Below are 23915 nucleotides of genomic sequence, written 5' to 3' on the forward strand. Positions count from 1 at the left end.
CAATCATCTTGATTTCTTGTGTTGAACGATTACATGCCATGCTAATTGCTAGCAGAGGGATCTTTAATAAATATTTCATTCGGCGCAGCATCATTACTGCCTAATGTCGTTATTAATCTCCTCCAGTAATTTCCACTCAAGAGAACCGTCTTTGGGAGGGAAGGGCAGGGGGTTGGGGGATGGGGGGTGCCCACCACAAGGAAAGACAGAAAAACAGAGGTATAGATCCAGAGTCTGGAAGAAATATATATTTACTATGCACAGAAGAAGAGATGAAGAATATAGGGATAAAGGGACGGAGTGGACAAAGAGCACAGGAAGCATCAAGCCGGAGCTACTGAGGCTGCAAATATTGTTACAGACGCATATCATTTCCTGAGAGGCCTTTCGATCTGTAAGATTATAGCTACTAATTTGATTTGGACATGAGAAGGGCTTGTGCAACTTCCTTTATAGATAAAGATTTACTCTGGGTACAGAGATCTGCCACGACTTAGAGTGAAGTGTGTTTAACAATGAAAAGAAAGGCTTTGGCAAACCTGTGGCTCATGAATGGTTGTCTTTGCGATTCATAAGAGCAGCGTATTCACAGTTTTGATCAAGTTTGAAACAAACTCTGAATTCTTTATATTTGCCTAGCAAAGAACCCGAGACTCGTGACCTGTTGAGTTGGCTCGATTAACAATTAACAGGTCTTTCAAACATTGAACTAAAAAGAACCCTGTGGTTTTAAAATTAAATTTTAGTCATTTCATCTGTTTTATTACAGGACTAGAGACATTGTACACAGCTATGTACATTTTTGCCTTTGTTTTTTAGATTTTTCGTTCAAATTTATGAAAAGGTGAACTTCAAACGTTGCCTGTGTTCGGATCTGCTACTCCTGTACAGTTTCCGTAGACTTCTTTGCTGCTCTTTTAAGATATACATTTGTTCTTGAAAATACAAAAAAAGGACACAAAAAGTCTCCAGTTACATCAGCTCCATTTGCCGGAGTAGACACCCCTGACTTAGGAGTATCAGAGTAAAAGAGGAACATACAGTTTTAGGATGTTTGTGTTCTCTTGCATAAAATCCCAATAAAAACATTGAAGTTTCCCGCTATAAAGTGATAAATGTAAAGAAAGATTAAGCGGTGTGAGAACTTTTGCCGGATTCTCATTCTTATTTTTAGCTTGAACGGAAAAATGCAAAAAGTCAAAAGAGTCTTAAGACGTCACAGCACTGACAACATACGAGTGGTTTTCAGAGAAGTGGTCCGCACCATGTCGTGCAACCCGTCTCTTTCTTCACGCAGTTTAAGACGTTAAGAAGGCGTGAAAATGGCAGCAAGCTAAGCCGTGGGCAAAGAGCAAATAGCATTAGCCGCCAAGCAGACATTGCATTTCGCTCATTCCAATATCCATCTGTGCCTGCGGCTATGGTAGCTAACTGCTATCAGACGGGCTTATTCACACACATTTGCCACAGTTCCAGTTTTCTTTTTTCTTTTTCGTTTTTGTCTTAAGAGCAAAAATTCAATCTTTAGTAAGAAGTGAATCTGAGATGGGGATGGGGGGAGCCTAAGCTCAAACCGAGAAAAAAAAAAAAAAAAAAAGCAAATCCCAATCCATGTTGCTTTTATCTAACATTGTATTTTATGGCCCTGTTCCAAATTTATATGAGAATACATTATGAATGATTACCAGAAAAAAAAAAAAAAAGATGATATGCTTTTTGCGTGATGTTTCAATAACTCATCCATCACACGCGGTCGTAGTTGGTGACAGCGGGGTTGGAGGGAGACGGAGGGATGGATGGAAAGAGGAGAGAAGAGAGGGTGATTTATTGGCTTACACTGAAGAAGAAGAAAAAGGTTTCAGTTAATTCATCTATCAACCCACTGTTCACTCTTTACTTCTACCTTTTTCTTCTCTCTCTCTACATTGCACACACACACGCACACGCACACACACACACACACAAGCAATGGAATTGCCCTGAAAGAAAATAGAGTCGTGTGTACCATCCAATTATCTGTCAGGGGTGAATAATGGCCCCAATAATATATTCACATTGCCGTTGCCGATCAATTTTTAATCAAGCTAAGAAATATGGAGGAAGTGAAGCTAAAATGACCCGCCAGGAACTCTCCCATAATGCCTTTGCAGAAGAGTCCCTAATTTTTGCTCCAATCAAATTACGTATTCCCAAGGCCCCTCGCAACTCCCAAAGCCCCCTTCTTAATGCTACCATGGTGCCCTCCACTGTGGCTAGCGCAGGTCTGCTGTTTAATAAGGCCAGGGGTCAGACAGACACTGACCTTATTACAGAATGTTTACTCATAATAAACAGATTACTGCCTGAACAACATGTTTATAGTTAGAGAAAACGAGGGAGAAGCAGCGCATCATCTCTCGCTTAGTTTTTACTTCCGAAAAATCTCGTAAACGGGACAGGAGAGGGAGGGATGCTGTATAAATGCACAGAAGTGTATGATCTCTGGTGGGGATGTTGTGTACCATGCTTATTAATTATTCAATCGTAATATAAAAGCCTGTGCATGTTGTGATTTATGATTGTAATTTTAGCATCCCCCTTCTTTTTGGCCACATGGGGCAGCATAATGACTGTAAAACGGATATTGACAAAAAAATATTTCAAAAATGTTGTCAATAACATTTTATTTCCTTTGAACTCACCGAGGTTTGCAGAAAGAAATAATTCTGTATTATAAACATTTGTCATATTTTACATCAGACCAAAGTGGCCCATGCTAATTATTTTTCAGTGATCTGTAATTTAATAGAAAAGATGGATGATGTAATAAATACACTTACATTGTTCTTTCTTACAAGTTTTACAGCAGATTGATTAATAGAAATTTCCACTTTTCACATGGTTCTCTATATCCCGTACAGTTTGACTGTCCCATTCATCAATCTTTTAATTTAATAAAATATCAGTCAGGAGAAGAGTACAAAAAAATTCCATAGAGTTACATATGGTGCAGTGGAGATAAGAGACAATATTACAAAGCGGAGATTGAAGAACCACAGCCAATTTGGAACGAGATACGAATCCATTTCTGAAGTTTTGTGACTTTGGTGAATCACAGCTGAAGCCGTTACCCATGAATGATCGGTGGGAAACCTTCCCAGGAGTGGCTAGCTCATCAAAGTTATCCAAAGAGTGCATCAGTGACTCACACAGAAGAACGCAAGATGCCAAGAACATCTAGGTCTCACTTGCCTCAATAGAGGTCAGAGTTCATGAGTACCCCATAAAAAAAGTTAAAAAAAAAGAGACTAACCGCTAGAAGTTGCGTCCATAGATGAGCTCCAATACATAAACCACGGCAGAAATAAAACCAAGACCCAAAAAAAAATCTAAATTAAAAGAAATTCTTGATGAATCCGCCAAAATGTTTGGTTCTATTCTCTGGACTGACAAGACAAGAGTGGAACTTTTTATAACGTTTTCACATAGCAAACAGCAAAACATAGGGCCAGGTTAGTTTGGGAAGCTTTTCTCCTTAATCAATAAAATCAATTAAAAAACAGTTTTTGTGTCAGATCATCTTTCACTTGCTATTGAAATGTGTATTATAATCTGAAAGTGTAGCAAAAAAAAAAAAAGTATCTATATTTGCTGATGGCAAAATCTAATGTCTATTGTTTGCTTCACAATTGGTGATTGAATGTAAAACACTTTGAAATACACAATATAATAAATTGAACTATATGTGTCTGATGAGTTTGGATAGCAGTTGTCAAAAGAGGGACCCCAGGGCCATTTACAAAACCATGTGTAAATGGGAATTATTTGAGGAACCCTTCATTATCATATTTTTTATTTTTTTTTAACAAAAGTTTTCCATGTTTAGTCTGTATCTGAGCTGGTAAAAATAAATAAACGCATTTTTGAGGGATTTGCGTATTTTTGTGCCTGGTGAATGCTTTTTGGCTCGATGTCTAATAAGTCTGGATGCCGCTGTCGCTTTAGAGGAATAAAATATTCAACCCAAAAATATAAAATTAATTATGCCAAAATCTTGTTTATTAGTGATCAATCTGAATCAGGTTTGCTTAATAAGCAGTGGAACATCTAAAACATGCAGCAAAACAAGCACTGTGGTAAAGTCAGAAAACACTGATCTATCAATCAATCAATCAAACTTTATTTGTATAGCACATTTCAGCAGCAAGGCATTTCAAAGTGCTTTACATCAAATCACACACAAAAATACAATGCAACATAGAATCAACAATAAAAACACAACATAGTCAGATTCCGTCAATAAATTTGCAATTGATTACGTTTCAACTACAACTCTAAACAAGTAGGTTTTTAGTTGAGATTTAAAGGAAGTCAGTGTTTCAGCTGTTTTACAGTTTTCTGGAAGTTTGTTCCAAATTTGTGGCGCATAGATGCTGAATGCTGCTTCTCCTCGTTTGGTTCTGGTTCTGGGGATGCAGAGCAGAACCAGAACCAGAACCAGAACCAGAAGACCTGAGAGGTCTGGAAGGTTTATACAACAGCAGATCTTTAATGTGTTGTGGTGCTAAACCATTCAGTGAGTTATAAACTAACAACAGTATTTTAAACTCTATTCTTTGAGCTACAGGGAGCCAGTGTAGAGACTTTAAAACTGGTGTTATGTGCTCTATCTTCCTGGTTTTACTGAGAACGCCAGCAGCAGCATTCTGGATCTACGCAGCGTAACACACAATCTGACTATTCATCCAATAGCTGTTGGGTTAACTACTTTCTAGACAAAAAAATTCTGTGTCATTGTTCTGTTTTGCTGTAAAATCTGATCACTATGATTGATTATTATAGCTATTTGTCAGCATCTTTGAAGATTACAGAACATGGCGAAAAGGAATTGCTTCTTTACCATTTTTGTGGTTATCATAAACCTGTTATTTTCCTGAGAAAAAAAATATATATTAGTTTTGCAGAAAGAAATATACATATCTTTTTCTCTGTATGTACGGAAAGTCAAGCAACCAAAATAAACTCAGTGAATGGTTACATTGAGTTCCCACAGACACACTCATAATGGCGCTCAGTGCAGACTTTTATTCCAGCTAACAAGGATTCACTCTTTTGCTTATGACTAACCATTTGTTAAAACATTTCCACACACAATTTAAATGTGGATGTCCATAAACAAACACAAACAGACACAGTTAAATTCAGCTCTGCTCACTTTTTGAGTGAATTCAGAGCCATAAAGTCAACCCCCGGCGCGGCCTAGATGGGTCACGTACCCCTGTGCTGCGCCGGAGCAATCTGCAATGAAAGCTTTCCCATTTGTAATAAACCGCGGCCTCTCCGAAGAGCAATCCTTGGGAGAATCCAGCTCACTCTCGCTTCGCCATAACGGCATCTGTAAAACAAATGAGCGGGGTGGTAATTGGAGACAAACAAAAATTACATTTCCAATAAAGGTTTCTGTCTGGTTGGGCTCCCAGAAGCCCCCAGCCCCACTCAACTATTTAACAGCCTTAATATACCCTCTCATCAGCTTTCCTGTTGGGAAGTCGCTCGAGAGGAGTTATCTGAGCACAAACAGAGCTCATCTAATGTGAACAGGTTAATGTTTCGGTGGTTGAAGGATCTTGGGCAATTAAAAGTGGAAAAGGTGGTCTGGATTTGAGGGAATTTGGATGAACTATGCCTCACTGCAGTGATAGTTTTGGAATGATTTGAACTTCATCACGCAGTGCGAGTGCTATCAAAGGATGCTAAAGACCGTTTTAAAATGTCAACTCCTCAACAAATGTGTCTTTCCCTTAAAACAACATTAACTGTCACCCCCAAAACACTTATATAACTAAGTCACGACAGTTGAGGAGGAAATTGACAAACTTCTGTTTTGCTGCGACTGCCTTGGTCCTGAGTAGGGCTAGGTAAATAAATCAATAACGATATATATTGCAATAGACACATTTGATCAATATCAAAAGAGAATACCTCTGATACAATATCCAATACATAAAATATTCTCTGAACTCCAACCCAGAACCACACAGCATTCTGGGAGATGTACACAACCTCTTGCAGCTAGCTAAGCAAGACGGCTGGCATCTACCAACTCACTCACTCGTTACCTAGCAACAACCTGTTGAGTAACTTGCACAGCAGCAGTTTCAGGTTTCTCCACCTCTTAAAAATAAAAATCAACATGGAGTGAAAACTGTGGATAAGACAATTAAGGTTATTCCACCAGTTTGGCAGAATTTCAAATGTTTAAAACAAAAAAAAAACTCAATCAAAAATTATATTAAGAATTATTGATATCAACTGATATGAGATGCTTTGTGCTAAGTTTTTAGACCTTATTGTTTAGCCCTTGTCCTGAACAAGAAGAAGGGGATTTGCTCCATTGGTCAGTGTTAGAAAAGTTAAAGTATCTTGTTCACAAGTGATGGTGGGATGGATAACGACTGGCGGTTTGGCACTTCCTCTGTAATAATTTGGGTACTTTTCTGGTCTCTTTGGGATAAAGAAAGAGCTGAGTCAAAACGCAAAACTCTCCATATGTCTGGCTACATAGCAAGACTTTTATGCCGATTTTTCCATTCCAACAATCTTGAATATATCTTTCAGGGTTTCCCCTAGTGTATTATAAGCCAGGAGGCCCGCCATGCTTTACTACTACTAACCAAACAGGGATCTTTAAGATTGCTGAAGATGAAGGCTAAGAGATTAGAAGAATACAGTCCTTGTGAACGTCTGCTACTCTTGAAGAAATGTTATAATTAACTGACAACGGCCCTGAAAATCTACCTTGCTTATTGACATCATGATTTTTTTCCGATCATGTTTTTTTTTTTTTTTTTGTTTGTTCGTTTTTGTTTTCTTAGCTATATATTCACTTTACTACTTTTCTGTCATCACATATCACATATTCTCACCTTCTTAGCACATCAGTCATTTTCGAATGAGAAGGTGACGCTACTCCACTCTCACAACTCGGCTGAATGAGCGCTACTAAGATAAAAGTTAAGGAGCTTTTCAAGAATTAATATTTCAAAACAAAACCGCATAAAGTGCATCTTATGTCCCATGCCGGCCTCTGTTTGGATCCTTTCTCGTTCTCTTTCTGGTTTGGCGCCGCCATCTCACTTCCTAGCTGCGCTTAAGGACGACCAGCGGCGCCCTCTGTTGGATGGGGGCCAAACTACAACAATAAAAGAAGGTCTCAGCGGACAGTACAAGTTAATCAATTGTAGCTCATTTTAATCTAATAGACCATTAATGGACAATTAATCCTAAGTATAAAGCATTAATTGTTTTCATCCCTAAACAAAACATTTTTTATTTTTACTTAAACAGACTTATTTCTTCATTGTCACAACAATTTATGACACATACACACACACACACGCACACACACACACACACACACACACACAGCCACAAAGTAAGAATTCCACCGAGAGTAGCAGCAGTCATCTCCTCCCTGCAGCAGTAAGATCACATCAGCCTGTTTATCTGATTGTGAACCTAACATTAGGCCAAACTAAAGGTCTCCCCTCAGCTTCCTCTTATCTAACCCAGAGAAACGTGAACTACGTGGCCCCTCACTGGGGGGAAGCTGATTACAGCCTAAGGGCCCAAAAGGCAGCGGGTCCACAGCTCCATTCATCCCATTATGAGGCTGTGAGCCGAGGGGGCCGAGGTGGCTATTAACTGCAGGTTGTGGATCAGACCCATGGATACTCCGGTCTCTAATACCTCCGAGTTGAATGAGACGGGCTGTAATGTGAGCTCAGATTCACAGCCGGTGGGTCATACGACCTCAGCAGTGACCAAACGTTTGTGGTTAACGAGAGGTCACAACAGCTTGAGTTTGTTTGGTGAAGTTTACCAAAATGATCGGATGCAGTTCCTGTAATAAATAAGGACAAGTCGATAAAAAGTTTTAATTTCAGCTCGATGCCTGGGTGTGTTTGAATGTCAAAGTAAAACAACGTGCAGCATTACCAACACGACGAAAGCTTTAGATAATACAATCAATCTCAGATAGAAGTTTGCCAAATCTGACTTGTTTGCTTTATTTTATTCTAAATCATTAATAAATCAAAATAAGCTCCACTATTCCAAAAGCATGTGTCTGAGCCCAGAGGTTAATTATTTAGAGTTCCCTTGTTTGTGTTATCCTTTTTTATGTGTTTTAAATCAAATTCATTCTTTATTCCATTATTGTAATTCAGATATTACTCACTATTCCTCCATGGACTTTCATATATGCTAAGTTCATCAATATCAGAAATCATTGTTATACTTCTTTGTTTAATTTGTAAAATAAAATTTAAAAAAAACAACCGTTTGCACAAACTGATTGTGTATTTTAAAACCACCAATGCAACCGTGCAGAGTCACCAATTTTGCTTTTAATGAAAGGATCTTCAGACCTGTCTTATTTTGCAGCTTTGTCTTAAAAAACTCAAACCAAACAGTTGAATTTGGCTTCAAGATTATCTCTGCAACTTTCATCTAATTAGCTCACCATGAAGCAATAGCAAAATGCAATCCATCTGGCCACGAAACGCCTTATCAGTTCACCGGACAAGTTGCTTTTCAGCTCGGCTTTACGGTCATGTGACAAAAGCCTTAAATTAAAGCTGATCGTCTTCGGCTTAGCTCATATGTTGACTGCTTTGTTCCATAAATTACATAAATTCTGTCAACAATTACCAAAACACCAATGGATATTAGAGTTTGCCTCCTCCACACACATGCCAGAGTTTACCTCAGCACTTACCTCACCCTCTATTATGTTGTTTAAATGCATTTGTGAGAGAGACACGGAACAGAGTGAGGGAGTGCAAAAGGGTTTGTGCAAGTGTTGGAGAGAAGAACTAATAGTTTGAGGGCATTCCTGTCAGTGCGGCTGGTCCTTTGTGACTTCCTTGGCTCTTTAATGCTTAGCTAGCTTGATGTGTCTACTCCGAGGAGACACAGATGGAAAAGACCCTGAGATGTTTAACTGGCTAATTCCTGCGTGTTCTTCCTCTCGCAGTCGTTCTGCCACGCCGGAAGAACCAGGATTTTGCAAAAAACAAATACCTTCTTCTCCTTCATCATCAAAAGCTAAGTGAAAGATTTGTAAGCGTGTGTTCTGAAGACAAGCGGAGGCAAATCCTCAGGAGCCTTCTCTCTAATAAACAAAAGTGCGCTCCAAACTTTGCTCAAAGCTCTCGGTTTCTCCAATTAGGAACCTCCCCCGAGTCTGGCAAGTCACAGTTTTGTTTGCTTTAACACTCAGAAAAATTAGAAAAGCTTCTGAAACTGTTGTCTTCCAATCAAACTAAAAACGGGGGGCGAGTGGAAAGCAAATGATGTTCTGCGCAGAAACCCACACCGCATTTGGAAATGATATCGGCAGTGCAGCAGATTATGATTCGTCACCAACTTCTTGAGGAACAGCCTACCTTCCCTGTTTATAAGAAAGAACTGTGACCCACATTATTTAGTACGCGCAGTGATATGATGCACGCTAATTGCAAAGTGGGACATATTGGCCACATGTCTGCGTTTCCATGTGTGCGTACCCCCACAGACCGCCTGCCCTCCCTCCTCCATCTCCCCTGATGTGTTTTTCATGTTAACACTTTGCAGTGCCTTAGGTACATTGTGCGGCTTCCCGCCATACACAGGCCTACTGAGCCCATTTGGAATGTTTTTATGCGAAAACATCATTTTTATTTTTCAATTAAAATTTTATACCTTTGTGTTTTTTTCCGTCTTCTTCTTTTCCGCTTCTTGTTTTAAGGGTTGCTATTTCTCGTCGGATGGTAACTGGGGTGTTCTTTTTGTTTTTTTTTATGGTTTTGTTTTTGTCCTTGTTTTAAAGAAATTGACTCGTTGGTTCTCAGGTTGAATCCTTGTTAAAGTTCTTGAAGAGGCTTTAAACATGAAAGAATTTCTAAAGATTGTATACTTGATCAAACTGTTTTAAAGAAAATGCGCCTTTCAGAGAAATGATGTGGCTGGAAAATGTATCATCAGCTGCTTTCGGTGAAAGGCCACAGGCTGTAGACACTCAGTTCTGTCCAGTTTACAATCACTCACCAATCAAGTCGCCTCTGCACAGCAAACCTGCTAAGAGTTATACACTTAGTAAAAACAACAATGATGTACCAGCAGGTCTTACTTGTTCCCTCATTGAATCTTTTTTAAAGGGACAGTATTATTATTTTCATGATCAAAGCAGAATTAAACAGAGGAAGAGACACGAAAGAAGACTGTAGTGCTTTTGCTGCAGATTGTAGCAAAAGTCCCAACTTAATCACAACAATAAAACACGACAAAAGCATCAAGAACCCGTTTGAGAATCAAAGGCATCCATGCCAGAAATAACATCTCCTCACTTCTTTTCATTTCAAGATCTAAAAATCTTTTTCGCAGCTGTTTACAAGAACAGAAAGACGTTTGAAGACGTTAGACCGCCAGCCAAAAAGTCATGCCATATCACGTCTGACACTCCAAGTCTTGAGAAATTGATCCTGCAGTATAGTCATTGATCGCTTCAGGTTTGAATGCACACCCAGGTCGGTGAAGGAGGGAACGGGATAGAAGTGAGATGTGCACCTGGCTCAGTTCTTTTGTCAAGGGAATCGATGGCCTCCCACTGTGGGGGTATAATAGTCTGGACACAAGAGGAGCACAGCATGAGCTTACATATGTCATGGGTTTGTATACTGCATCACATTATTAATGTTAATGTGATGAGGGGGTTAATCTTAACTTTTATTAAACACATGTTTCCAACTGAATGTTTTGGTGAAGGATGTATGGTAAGAGTTGTGTAGGTGTGGCCAAATCATAACATGAAGGATCCATCATCCTCAGATCTCAAGCAGGAGACACATGGCTGCTCAAGATGGCAGAGAGACAGCAGGAGCATTTTATAAACTTTGTGGTTTCAGATTCTTGTGCTGTGAATTTTTTTTTTAGATTATTGATTACTTATAAGGTATTACCTGGAACCTCAAGGCAACCAATTCAGAATGTCCTAGAACCGGCACCAAGTCTCTCCTCAGGATGTGAGCTATGAGGTCATGTTGCTACCAGTGGGCCGGCGCACTCTGCACTAGAGGTGTGTGATGCCGCTTCTTTTGGTATTGGTCCGATACCATGTAAATACATCCGATACCAAGCAAATGCAGGTACCATATCGGCAATACTGATACCGATACCTTTTATTTAAGTTTGACATGTCATCAACCTTCTGAGTCCCTTAGGTTTGTGTGGATTTTCTTTGAATTCTTTTTGTTCAAACTCAGCACAGAATTTGGACAAAGTTTACAGCCGTCGGCAAAATACTTTTATGATAAATGAACGTTATTTTTGTGCATTTTTCCTCAATAATCATAGTAAAATTTATGTAGAATTTAAGATCAAATCAAAACAAAATTGCTTTTCTGGAAGAGTTGGGAAACTCCACTGCAAAAATAAAACAAAATTTCGAGAGGAAATTTGAAACTAAGGCATCAATCATATCCAGATTGGTATTGGATACCAATATGATAACAATCAATATGGGATTGGCACCAATCTGATACTGATAACAACTTGGTATCAGTATTATACAGGTTCCATTTTATTATTGGGACAACTGAAAGAGTCGTTTGCACAGAGAAGGAAAGGTAAGTGAATGTTGTGTCTTGCTAATGCTGTGAACTCTCAGTAGCTGGGACACATACCAAGTCTTCCATGTAACACTGAAGAGGAGAATCTAAGGACAAATACCATCCACTTCTGTCTCCACCTCTCCAGGTCTGGTTTGTCATGGGCAGGTTGTCTGGAAAGGAAGTTGTAGTTTTGGAGTTTTGCAAAATATCACTAAAAAAAAGAAAAACACCTGTAGCTGTTTAAAAAAAAAGTGATCTGCCTGTCCCTCACCTGTAAATTTGTTGGCTCTAGTACAGATTTAATGTATGGCTCAAACACACCAATATATTTTCCTTGAGCGCAGTTAATACAAATGGTCACTATTTTCTGTGCGCACTTGTCCTTGCATGATGGCTGGGGCCTTAATATAAAAAAGACAGGAAGTGAAACAGGTTCTCTAGTTTGACAACTAGGAATTAATGCATCTGTTTCAAAGCCGTCATTTCATTCGGTGAAGGTAGGGGGCGCATGTCATCTGCTCACAGGGTGGCATTTGTTTAGGCTACGCAGACTGATCTTAAACCCTGATGTAAGAAACTCTGCTAACATTTGGGAGAAGTAAATGAAGCAGCAGAAAGCGAACGTTTGTACATTTTTATTGGTTTGGATTTTTTTCCCCCCGTCATGTATCATTTACGTCCGCTGGCGTGCAGCACTTTGTTGATTTAATGGAAAGGAGTGGACATTTTTTTTAAACGTAAACATGTTACACTTTATTAAAACCACACAGAAAATGAACTGTTTGCTGAATAAAGGCAGGTTTTTTCTGTATTATCCAAAACATAAACTCTGACTCGTACCAAGAACGAAGAGCAACGGAACCAAGGCGGGCCGTGCCGAGGGTAAAACTGAAGGCGTTTACCCTCGATGGAGCCAACGAAGGCCACAAAAAGACCGGGGCTGAAGGGCCCAGGACAAGTGTTGCCGTGTCCCTCCCTCCATCCCCCTGAAACCACCAAGGCCACCGGGTAATGAATAAATAAACAGACCCTCAAACCATCTCGCCTCTTCCTCTTCCTGCTTTCCTCATTTGGCAGCCCTCACACACACACACACACACACCACATGCATATGCATACGCTCAGAAACTGGCACATGTTCATAAACAATCCACACAAACGCCGAATTGCCTTTCTGCCTATATACTGACTCAGAAAAAAACTGGTTTTGTGCAGCAGTTTGTTCCGCGGGTCTGGATTCAGAAGGACGTTACCGATTTTGTTCAACTTCGAAAAGTGTACGTTTTATGTACCTGCATGTATTTACCCATTGACTCTATGGAAAGATTTTTTTGTTTTGTTTTGTTTTTTTGCCAGAACCATCCTATTCCCAGGATTTACTCTGTGAGTAAATTTAAGCAACTAAATAAGAGCTTGAGGGAACTCGAGACAAAACTCTGTAAGTCGCGCGAAAACGATGCCTCACCTCCACGCTGCCCGCTCTAACGGTCAAGGAAAAAATGTTTTCAATTATTCAACTTTTCAGCCTGGAGAAGCTGCAGCTGAGAGGTCTTTTAACGCCGGTCTTGTTGGGACAACGCTAAAACACCCAACACCACATGCTGAAATGTTGGTATTTTGGGTTTGTTTTCAAAAAGATGAACTTCTCAGCATCACATTGTTGCTTCAAAGAAAACCAAAAAGTAGGAGATGGAAAGAAAGTGTTAAATGGCCAAAAGGTGATGAAAGTTTCCACCTTAAAACTGGGGAATTAAAAGATATATGGTGTTTCTTACTGATATAATCATAATGTTCATTGTGAAAAAATTTTTTCACATTGTTGCACATTAGAACCACAAACTTTATTGTATTTTGTTGGAATTTTGTGCAGGTTGTGTCTTTTGGGTGTGTATCCTACCAGCTTTAAACATCTGGAAACCTGAATAAATGCCACAGACATCATTAATAAATAATGATATAATAATAATATTTCTTTTTAGAGGTGTAGAGTGCTGCTGCTGCCCCTCTGTCTCTGCTGCCCTTGGTGGTGAGCCACATTATCTAAATCAAAACCACCACAGTAAACAACATTAAAAGCTGACTAATACAATCTGCTTATTAAATTAGTCTTAATTTAATAAGCAAATTGCTTGCTAGGTAATATCATTAATAGTTCAAGAATGTGAAGACTTTGCACCACGACCAAAATTAAGTTTTCAAATATTCTCTTAAGAAAATGTTTATTAAAATTTCTGTTCCTTTTTTCTAATATAAAAAAACAACTGAGACCTTTATAAATAGTTTTAAACAGAGACATTCTAAAAGAAAAGTTTATATGTGTAAAAAGCAATTATGAAATAAATCTTCAAGTACATGGAAATACAAAAATGTATTATTAAAGAAACCTTTTTGAGAAAGAATATATTGTACCCGAGTAAATGTCTGTCACAAACAACCGAGAAATGTTACAGTTCTAAATGAGATCAGTATGTATAATAATAAAAAAACAAAGCTTCATGTGCAGTTTCAGGGCCTCATTATAATATAAAACAGGTGGTAATGTTTTCTTGTTCCTTTAGCACCTTGGAACCTGCAACACTTCAGGACAATCATATTGACTCAGCATCAGCATGTCAGGTATTCGTAGCCACATTTCAGATTGATGGATCCAGTCACACAAATATGTAATATGTTTCAGTTTTCATTGAATATTAACCTTTTTAGTCCCTGTAATTATCAAGGGAGCGCTGCCATGTCTCGATTAAACTCTCCACAACCGTTTGGCAGGACGAAGACACTGTTCTGCATCCACACTACCTGGTTACAAATGCGAGCCGTTACCACAAATTACTTTGTTTTGCTTTGATTTTAGAGATTTCGTGTGAATTTCAGAGAAAGTCTGGAGTAAGCTAAAATATAGAGCTCGCTTTGTCTGGGACTTGGATTTAAAAAAAAAAAAAAAGAAATGTACTTTAAACTCGAAATGATCAAATGTGTAAATCAATGCATTACTAGAAATGCACAACAAATAGTCTGCTGTGGCACCTACTACTTACAGCCACGTTAATTCACAAACTTTCACACAGGGTAGTGTTTACAGATCGCTCTATTTGCAGAATTGGAATACTGGGATCTGCAGCCTCAACAAACCCTGACTTAGTTTCTGTTGCCCCCGTCTGTCCTCACTCTGAAGGCCCGGCTTCCCCTCATCTTAAACCATAACACCACATCATTAAATGGAGATTTATTTTCCTGACCTATTAGGTGGAGTGGCATGACTGATGTAATGCTAAATCAGCTCAAGTCAGAAAGAAAGCAGTGAACCAGAATGGATCAGTGGACGCCACCTGAAACCAGCAGCAGCATAAAATAGCAATAAAAGAAATAATTTGTCTCAGTTTTCTAGATCACACAAAATCAGTCCCCACGTTCGTCTGAAGTGGACATAAATTCACAGAGAGACTAGTTTTCTGGGTGTAGTTTGCTCCTTACGAGGCAAAAGTTTTATCAGCAATTAATGTAAGCTTTGAGGTGAGACCTTCATGGATCAGGTTGGTGTACGTCACAAAGACACCTGTACTTTAAACCTGACCAGATTTGGATTGTTCAAACTTGGATGGCACCTTAGCAACGCAAACACAACGTTCTTCAAACAATTCCTGGATCCTTCTTGATTGGTGGCAGGGTGTATTATCCTGCTGAAATAGGTCCAAGACATCAATTATGGTCTACAAGACACATAACTAGACTGAGCTGTCGTGTTGGGGGAGACGTTGTAGCATAGCAGAGAGCAAGATGAAGGTTCTGAGCAGCACCTACATGTGCATGATTGAGACTGCCAGTCCTGGCTCTGACTGGTTGTTTTTCACCAGGAGTGGTGCATTTCTTAAGATGGTAAGCTTCATGAGGAGCTTCATTATGTACAATCAGGACCAGCATTAACTTGCTTAGCAATCTGAACTACAGGAACTCACAGACCAAAGGGGACAGCCGGTGTTCCCAATATGTATCAGTAAACCACTGCCAGTTCACCACTGCTCCTTTCTTTGACCACAACTGCAGACTGGGAGCACCTTGCAAGAGCTGCAGTTTAAGAGACACTTCGCCCCAAGATGTCCATCCATTGCAATCTGGGATTTTTCAGTTACTTCCATTCACGTTTATTATCTTACATGCTTCTCCATAGTGAATTGTGCTGGTGCCTATCTCCAGAGGTCAACAGGCGGGAGGAGGGGTTCACCCTGGACAGGTTACCAATCCATTACAGGGCAACACAGAGTCAGACAGGACAAAGAACCACACACACACACACACACACACTCATACCTAAAGAGAATTTAAAGAGATCAGTCAACCTGACAGTCATGTTTTGGACAGTGGGAGGAAGCCAGAGAGAATCCATGCATGCACATTGAGGACATCCAAACTCCATGCAGAAAGACCGGGATTCGAACCCAGGACCTTTTCATGCTGCAAGGCAATAGTGGACTCTGGACTGTGCTTTGTTAAATTGTGCTTCATTGATGAAGAACAGTTACTTAAGCTTCATTAATGTTCTTGTTTCTAACAAATCAATTTTGAGGATGCAATGTTTTCTTGCTGCCTGACATATCCCACCTACAAAACAGGTGGCGTTCTCTTCACCTGGAAGTGGTCATAATGTTATGCCTGATCGACGTTCACATTTGTGATTTTATTTTTTTTCTATCTTAAAGGGCAACTTTCTTTGTTTTATAACCGAACGCAGCTGAAGTGCATGACTGAATGCTCCTTTGTTTGAGCTGGATTGATCCTGATGATTAGCACATGTTCAGCTTCAGATTCTGAACCCAAGAAGCTTCACTGCTAATTCTCTAGCAGATGCACTAAACCTCTCAGCTCATGTGACTAATGCAGAGACCTGATGAAGTGAACGGCGATGTGTTCAGACAGTTGTGCACTACTTTGTGTTGGTTTTGTTCAACAACAGCTTTTGGTTTAGTTATGACTATACGTTTATGCTATATGCTGCGTGACCAAAGCCGGTGAAATGATTAAAAACCCTTCAGGTCACAACAAAACACCGTAGCAGACAGTCAAACAGAACTCTTATTGTTTGTCCTAAGTGAAGCACGGAGCTAGGGCGCGGAGCTAGGGCGCGGAGCTAGCGGTCAGTTTGACGATTATCATTTTGGGGAATCTGTAACCCAAAGATTCCTTCTGCAGAACAATGACTGAACCAGGGACAAAATGTGGAAATGTTCTATGTCTAAACACACGTTTGAAGGAGGTTGTAAGCCTTGTGCTTTCTTCATTTCTCCAATATCAGTCATCGAGCTGGTTGGTAACAAATTTGCAGAGCATCTTCAATAGATTGCTGTTTCATCCTTTGTTTTCAGTTAACTTTCAGTTTTGCATACCGCTGGGTTAGAAATTATCATTAATTGACATTAACACATTGATAGAATTGTAGAACAAACCTTTTTGTCATTATCAGAATCACAAACTTAAGGGCTTTCCTTTTATCTGACTTGAGACTCCCTGAATTGGCATTTTCACCAGCGGTCTCCCACAGCAGTTCATTTATTTGCTCTGGACAGAGAAGCATATTTCTTACTTTCCCTGTAGCAACATGTTTTCTACACAAGGCAGAAAATCACCCGGTAACCTTGACCAGTGCGCTCTTCCTACGTTTCCATGCAGCTTCCACCGACCTTGCACAACATTAGATCGTCCCCTGCACTGTATTTTCAGCGTCCCAATCAAACACATGGAAGCTTGTAGAAGTGTCTTGAAAGAAATCTGAAAATTTCCTCGGATATAAATACTTTTCTAAGGTTCTGCATCAAAGCTGCAAGGAAGTATTTCTAATGTTGATAAGGTAACAGATTTTCAGGAAACATTCATTTTTCTAAAAGAAAATATTCATATGTCAGTGTTGGAAGTTTGTTTAGAAATGCAAGAATCTGATCGTTCCAATTTCAGCCGAAGCAAGTTTGGGATATTGGTGTGTGTGTGTGTGTGTGTGTGTGTGTGTGTGTGTGTGAGCAGAGATATTGAAGACGCTTTATTGCAGCTATTAGTTCCTATTTTACTGTGAAAGAAATCAGACAAACAGTTCCCAAAGTCATAAAGAGAAAAAAAGTTCACCAGAAATGAACGGCCTAATATTGGTCCCACTTTTATCATCTGTTTTAATCCCAACAATAAATTCTGACCCCGAGCAACTTTAATCGAACTCAGCAATTAAACCAACTCAGACACTGATTGCTTATAGCAACGCGCCAGACACGGCTATCCTCAGGAAGAAAAGTTCAAGTAGTCCAAACCCGGACTCTGAGGTTTGCTGCAAAGCACAAAACAATTACAAAGAAAAATAACACACAACACTTCGGCAATAAGATTGGGACTTTGCAAACTGAGCCTGCGTTTGCACCTTCGACACTTCTTTCCGCATTAATACACACGAATTAAACAATCCGGGTCAAACCTGAACAGAACGTCCTGGATTCTTGAATTAGAAGCGCAATTCGGCTTAACCTTGAGGACGGCTTCTGCATATGCGTGTCTTTGTTCCGACACTTTGTACGGATGCAAATGAGTGTCTGGCTGTTTACCCCGGACGCAGACAGAGAGAAAGAGTGTGTGAGGGCGTGTACGTCTGTGATATCATGGTGTGCTCGCTCTGCTCTCCATGCTGCTCTGCTCCCACAGGGCCCCTGGGACCCATCTGCCTCCCCGTTATTAATTCATCAGGCTTAACCATGCAGCACTTTATGACTCTGTTTGGGCCGACGAACTATCACACACCCATATCTCTCTCTCTACCTCTCTCTCTCTCTCTATTTTTCTCTCTGGCTCTTCCGCAGTGTATCGAAAAACAATATCTGTCACTTCGGCCGCAACTTGAAATGTCTTCTGCGTTGTCTTCGCTTCTTCTTCCTTCTAATTATAATGGCGGTAGCAGACGAAGCGAATATTTTTGCACAGATACTGTTCTTGTTGAGATGATTCAGTTTTTGTTTTTTTCTACAAAAAATACTAAGTAGAAGCAAATTTATTTAAAGACTCGAGAACTTCTGCAGAGGCCGTAAACCTTTGGGCAGCCACCAAGTTGACTGACTTTACTTCGCACTCCATCTGTGCTGCTAATTCCCACCACGGGAAAAAAACCAACAACATTTTGACGATTTTGCGGCCGTGTTTTGAGCAAACCCCTTTTATAGAGCGAAACCTAAACTTTCCTCCATGAAAGATAATCTGAGAATCAATCAATGCCCTTAATGTGAATCCACCCTGATTGCCGTGCCTAAATCCATCGCCGTCAAGAACAGAGAGAAAAGATCTGAGATTGCTGCACATCAAAAGAGTTTATCTAGATAGCATTACGCCACTGTAAAAAGCTGCAGCAAAGACAGAAGATATTGCTCAGAGATTCAGGAAAGGAGAGCAAGCGGACGATCTCTCTTAGAATTCAGTTTTTCTAAGCCACTTCCCAAAGTCACTTACTCCTGCTTCGATTTGCACAACTAATGTGCATATTAGTTATATCCAATTAACCTGTTCTCTCTCTTTTTTTTTCTCTTCTTCTTCTTCGGAAGAGACGAGAAGAGCTCATTTCATAGATTACAAGGTTAGATAAAAGTGATTCTTCCCTTCTTCTTCGTCCTTCAGGGGGCAACATGAACCTTTGGGACATCCAGGGGGAATGTTTGTTGGGTCAACATTGGCTGAAGACTGAGGTTATACTGCCCCCCAATGGACATTATGTGAAAAGGGTGCTGATTTGAGCCAACAACTACCCAAATTTACAATGTGAAGCTGTAAGATTACAGGTATAGGTACACTTACAAATATATATTTATATATCAAACCAGTTCAGATTATTTGTAAAAAATGAATGAACACATGCTTTATAACTTCAAATGTCCAAGTTTAATTTCAAAAATAACTTTTCTAATCAGAGTTTGATTGTCAAAAACACAATTCTTTAACCTGCTTGTCCATTACAAAGGGCTAAAGGTGCCATGACTTGATAAATATGTAAGCACTGAAATAACTACTACGATTTGACATTAATGACTAATATCAATATACTCATTTTTAACCTGTTAATATTTAAATCCTACATCTTTCAATGTACTTCCATGTCATCCATTAGGGGACAGTTTGTACTGAAATATGGATCTGCTCATATTTGTCAGTCTGCTCCCCACTTTGACAACCTAACATTCAAATTAGTTTTCTCTGACATTATCTTCCAGAATGTCCCTTAGACTTTCACTTGTCTTGATCGGAGGACTCGGATCAGATCACATGAAAGACAAGGGTCAACCGTCCCAAACCAGGACCAGACCAGGAAAAGAGTGCAACACAAAGTCTTGGGAAATACAGTACAATGAAATGTCATTATTTCTGAGATCTGGTCATTCTATAACTTTTTATAGTTGTGGTAAAATTGTCTGTGATGTCCCACCCTTTGTTTTCAGGGGAATAATCCTGCCTCTCTGCCTCTCTCATCAGCAGCCTGTGTGATTGTTATTCAGTCTACAGTAGAAATTATTTTCTTCTGAGAGAGTGAAGAGGGTCTCATGTCCTAGCTTGATACCTGAAAATCTGTGATTAGATGCACCAGTTGTATAACATAAAGTAAAAAATATTAAAGAAAAACGTTAGGGAGATAATTCACTGTTCTACACTTACAAGTGAAGTTTACTTGTAAAGCACATTTCAGCAACAAGGCTGAAATTGTTGACATGTTGTAGCACATAAAAACATAATACAATAACCAACTATGAAACAAGCAATAAACATTAGATTTAGTCAAATGCCACACTAAATATCATCACATTGATCAACATTCCAGTTGTGAATCAAAAGCAACTCTAAACCCGAGCGGTTTTAGCTCTGATTTAAAGAAACTCAGTGTTTCAGCAGTTTTCTGGAAGTTTGTTCCAGATTATCGGACCGCAAACATGCTTCTCCATGTTTGATAATTCCATAATCCCCGCTCCTCAAACCTCATCAACATTTGGTGTCAGAAATGGGATGGTTCAGATGGCACCGCCTTCGAGAGGAGAATCTGTCTCTGCCCTGTGTTGCCATCAGTACCACAGTCTCCAGTCGGTCTGGGGCATCCTTTGCTCTGTAATTGAATTTGCTAATAAAGTGTACAACATCTCCCTGTTTTTCAATGAAGTCTTGAGAAAGCCTTGAGGTCTGGAACATCAGAAGAAACAGACTTCTAAACAACAAAAACGGTCCAGGATATGTAACGAATTACCAGCTTTACAATTGTTCTGCGAAAACCCACCACTCTCTCAGCTCTGCTGGTATTTCAATGCTCCTTGAAGGGAAGAATTTTTCTTCTATCATTATTCAAACAAAAGGGAAATATGGAGAAAAGTGCTTAGAAAGTCTTTCTGATTCAGGCGGCAATGTTGAGATTTGATCTTCAAATGGTTCTGTGTTGTCTAACTTGCTTTCACACCAATTCTAATTTGCTTTTAAATTCTCTGGAAGGATGTTGCACTTTGACTCACCATTTCCTGGTTTGATGGGACCAATAATCATCCATGCTGCCTTCTAACATTTAAGCCTCGGAGGGGATAAAAGGACTGGCGATGTTTGAAAATGAGCTGACAATGTGATTACACGTACTGTATGACAGTCAGACAGCTGTCACTTCAAAGACGAGGACGAACGGGAGCGATCCACGGACATACCTGAAAGATGGCAAGAGGAAATGTTGAGGCCGGCTCTCTACGGAGCAGGGGAGCAGGATACAGCTGATAAAGAAATTGAAACAGTGACGTGACAAGCTTTGCATGGAAGTACAACTGGAGACGTGTGAAACCTGGGAGGAAAGACAGAGCCAGACGTTTGCTTGCTGAAATTAAAAATTAACAAAATTCGACATTTTCGTTCTACTATTGTTTTGTACAAAGGAGAAATTACTCAAAAACCTTAGTGAGGGTTATTAAGCAAAATCATTCATTTAAAACAAAATCTTTAGCTTTTTGTAACAATATAAAGAAAGTGTTTGCATTTATTTTGTTGTTATTTTGTTTGTTTGTTTGGTGTTGTTGTGATATCAAGGTTTTTGCACAGTTGGTGTTAATAGATGGTAAAATAATGTTATCCCCGGTAATTGTTAATAATGTAAAAGTCAGGCATGTTTGGCTTTTATAGCTGGGAAAACAACTAAACCTAACATTACAAATCTGTGTTTCAACTATTAATTCTTTGATTAAAAGTAGAGATTCTTTTGATAGAAGTGAGACACCTCAGACTTTCTCACAGTACCAAAAGAAGCAGCAAAAAAAAAAAGTGGAGAATGTCTGAAACTTATTAAAACCTCTGTGTTATTAAGCAAAATCATTCATTTAAAACAAAATCTTTAGCTTTTTGTAACAATATAAAGAAAGTGTTTGCATTTATTTTGTTGATTGTGATATCAAGGTTTTTGCACAGTTGGTGTTAATGGATGGTAAAATAATGTTATCCCAGGTAATTGTTAATAATGTAAAAGTCAGGCATGTTTGGCTTTTATAGCTGGGAAAACAACTAAACCTAACATTACAAATCTGTGTTTCAACTATTAATTCTTTGATTAAAAGTAGAGATTCTTTTGATAGAAGTGAGACACCTCAGACTTTCTCACAGTACCAAAAGAAGCAGCAAAAAAAAAAAGTGGAGAATGTCTGAAACTTATTAAAACCTCTGGTGCTTCAAGGAAATATAAAAATATACTGAAAAACCTCCAACATCTTTTTAGTTTCTTGGTTAAACTGTTGCCATCACTCCACTTCCTGCCCCGAAAGCCAACCTTCCTCTGCGCCTGTTCCCCCAGGGAGCTTTTTCTTGGCAAACAGGGCTGTTTATTTTAGTAAAAGCCTCTCGCTTTGGCTGGTTTGTCTAATTAAAATGTTGCAAAAGCATTGGGGAGCAGGCATTTTATTTAACGGCTAATTGTGCTGACACCGAGGGACCGGGATATTTTATGCATACACTTTTTGAGAGATCTCAAGGAAATAACTCAGTTGAGTTTATGCACACACACGCGCGCGCGCACACACACACCCACGCCTACACACACACACACACACACAAGAGATCAGTTTCTTGTTCACCGGTGAGATGAATTTTAAACAGTCAGGAGTATCAAGTTAATCAGTGGGAATTCATTGAGGGAATATCAAGTTGCCTTTTAACACGGCAGGATGCATGTATGATTAATGCACAGCTCCCTATTGGACTCAACAGAATAATTGTCTTGTTTACCAACAGGTGTTTTTAATCTAGACACAGGAATTAACAATCCTTGTCTGGAGAGGCGTTCAGGGGCTGCCGCGTTCAGGGGCTGCCGCGTTCGGGACGTGGCGGCTTGTCGTTTGTCACAGAGGCAGCTTGAGGAACGTACAAGTTGAGCAAGATGCTTTTACTGTTGTTTCAAAGTTTACACACCGATCTTTTAAAAGGATTATTCAAATTTTATGTCTCGCGAAGGGTCAGCAAAAGGTCAAAAATGTGTTCTTTTGGGTTTGGGTTTGGAAAGAAAGGCCTATTTCCAAAATTATTTCTATTTACAGAAATTCCAGGACATCAAAAGAGTGATCTTTCAAAAGTATGATTAAATTTTTTTGACTCGAATTTAGAAGTCTACTTGCATTAATATTATTATAATCTGGACATCTGCCTACAGTATCTTCAGTACATGAAAACGCATTGCTTCCTGCTGTGAAATCATAAAAAATCAAAGTAAAAAACTGCTAAGATTTTGGGAAGAGAACTTTGAAGCTGCATAAATTAGATTCACCCATCAGTCCAATTTCACAATGCCTGAGCGTCCTGCATTCATCTGCACAAACAACGTTATGCTGGATTACAACAAACAGAAAAATGTACATAGCGTGTGACACTGTAGTCATAAAGTTTTACAGGAAATTCCACCAAATATTTAGCATGGAAGCTTCCGTATAAAATATCTATATTAAATATCTAAAAGATGAAAGTTTTCATGAGATCTAAGGTGAGAGAGTGAGGGGACAAATGTATCTTTTTATATTGTCAGTGTAAATATCTGGCTTCAGCTGTATTTGCAAAAACACTTGAGCGCTATAAGCATTCAGCGTATTATACAGTAAAGTGCTCATTTGTCAAAAGCCCTGATGATTTCCTCTGGCAGACATGATTCTTCTGGGAAATAAATGTATCACATTTACTTCGTTTTACTCCCAGCTCTCTGGATGTCTGTCAGCCTGGGAACTACACAGACAAGTCACCTTACGGTAGCGTCGTCAGGGAGAGTCGCCAATCGTTTCTTCC

At 39.3% G+C, this 23915-nt stretch overlaps 1 long non-coding RNA gene across 1 annotated transcript; it reads right to left on the reverse strand.

The window, feature by feature from the left end:
* Positions 1-5044: 5044 nt before the first annotated feature.
* LOC122842597 lies at positions 5045-7002 on the reverse strand. The gene is made up of 2 exons (XR_006372586.1): positions 6906-7002; positions 5045-5374 (listed from the first exon to the last, which is right to left on the reverse strand). It is a non-coding gene; the product is annotated as an uncharacterized LOC122842597 (long non-coding RNA).
* Positions 7003-23915: the final 16913 nt, after the last annotated feature.

The sequence above is a fragment of the Gambusia affinis genome, linkage group LG13, assembly GCF_019740435.1.
Source record: "Gambusia affinis linkage group LG13, SWU_Gaff_1.0, whole genome shotgun sequence".
In the NCBI taxonomy this organism is placed as follows: domain Eukaryota; kingdom Metazoa; phylum Chordata; class Actinopteri; order Cyprinodontiformes; family Poeciliidae; genus Gambusia; species Gambusia affinis.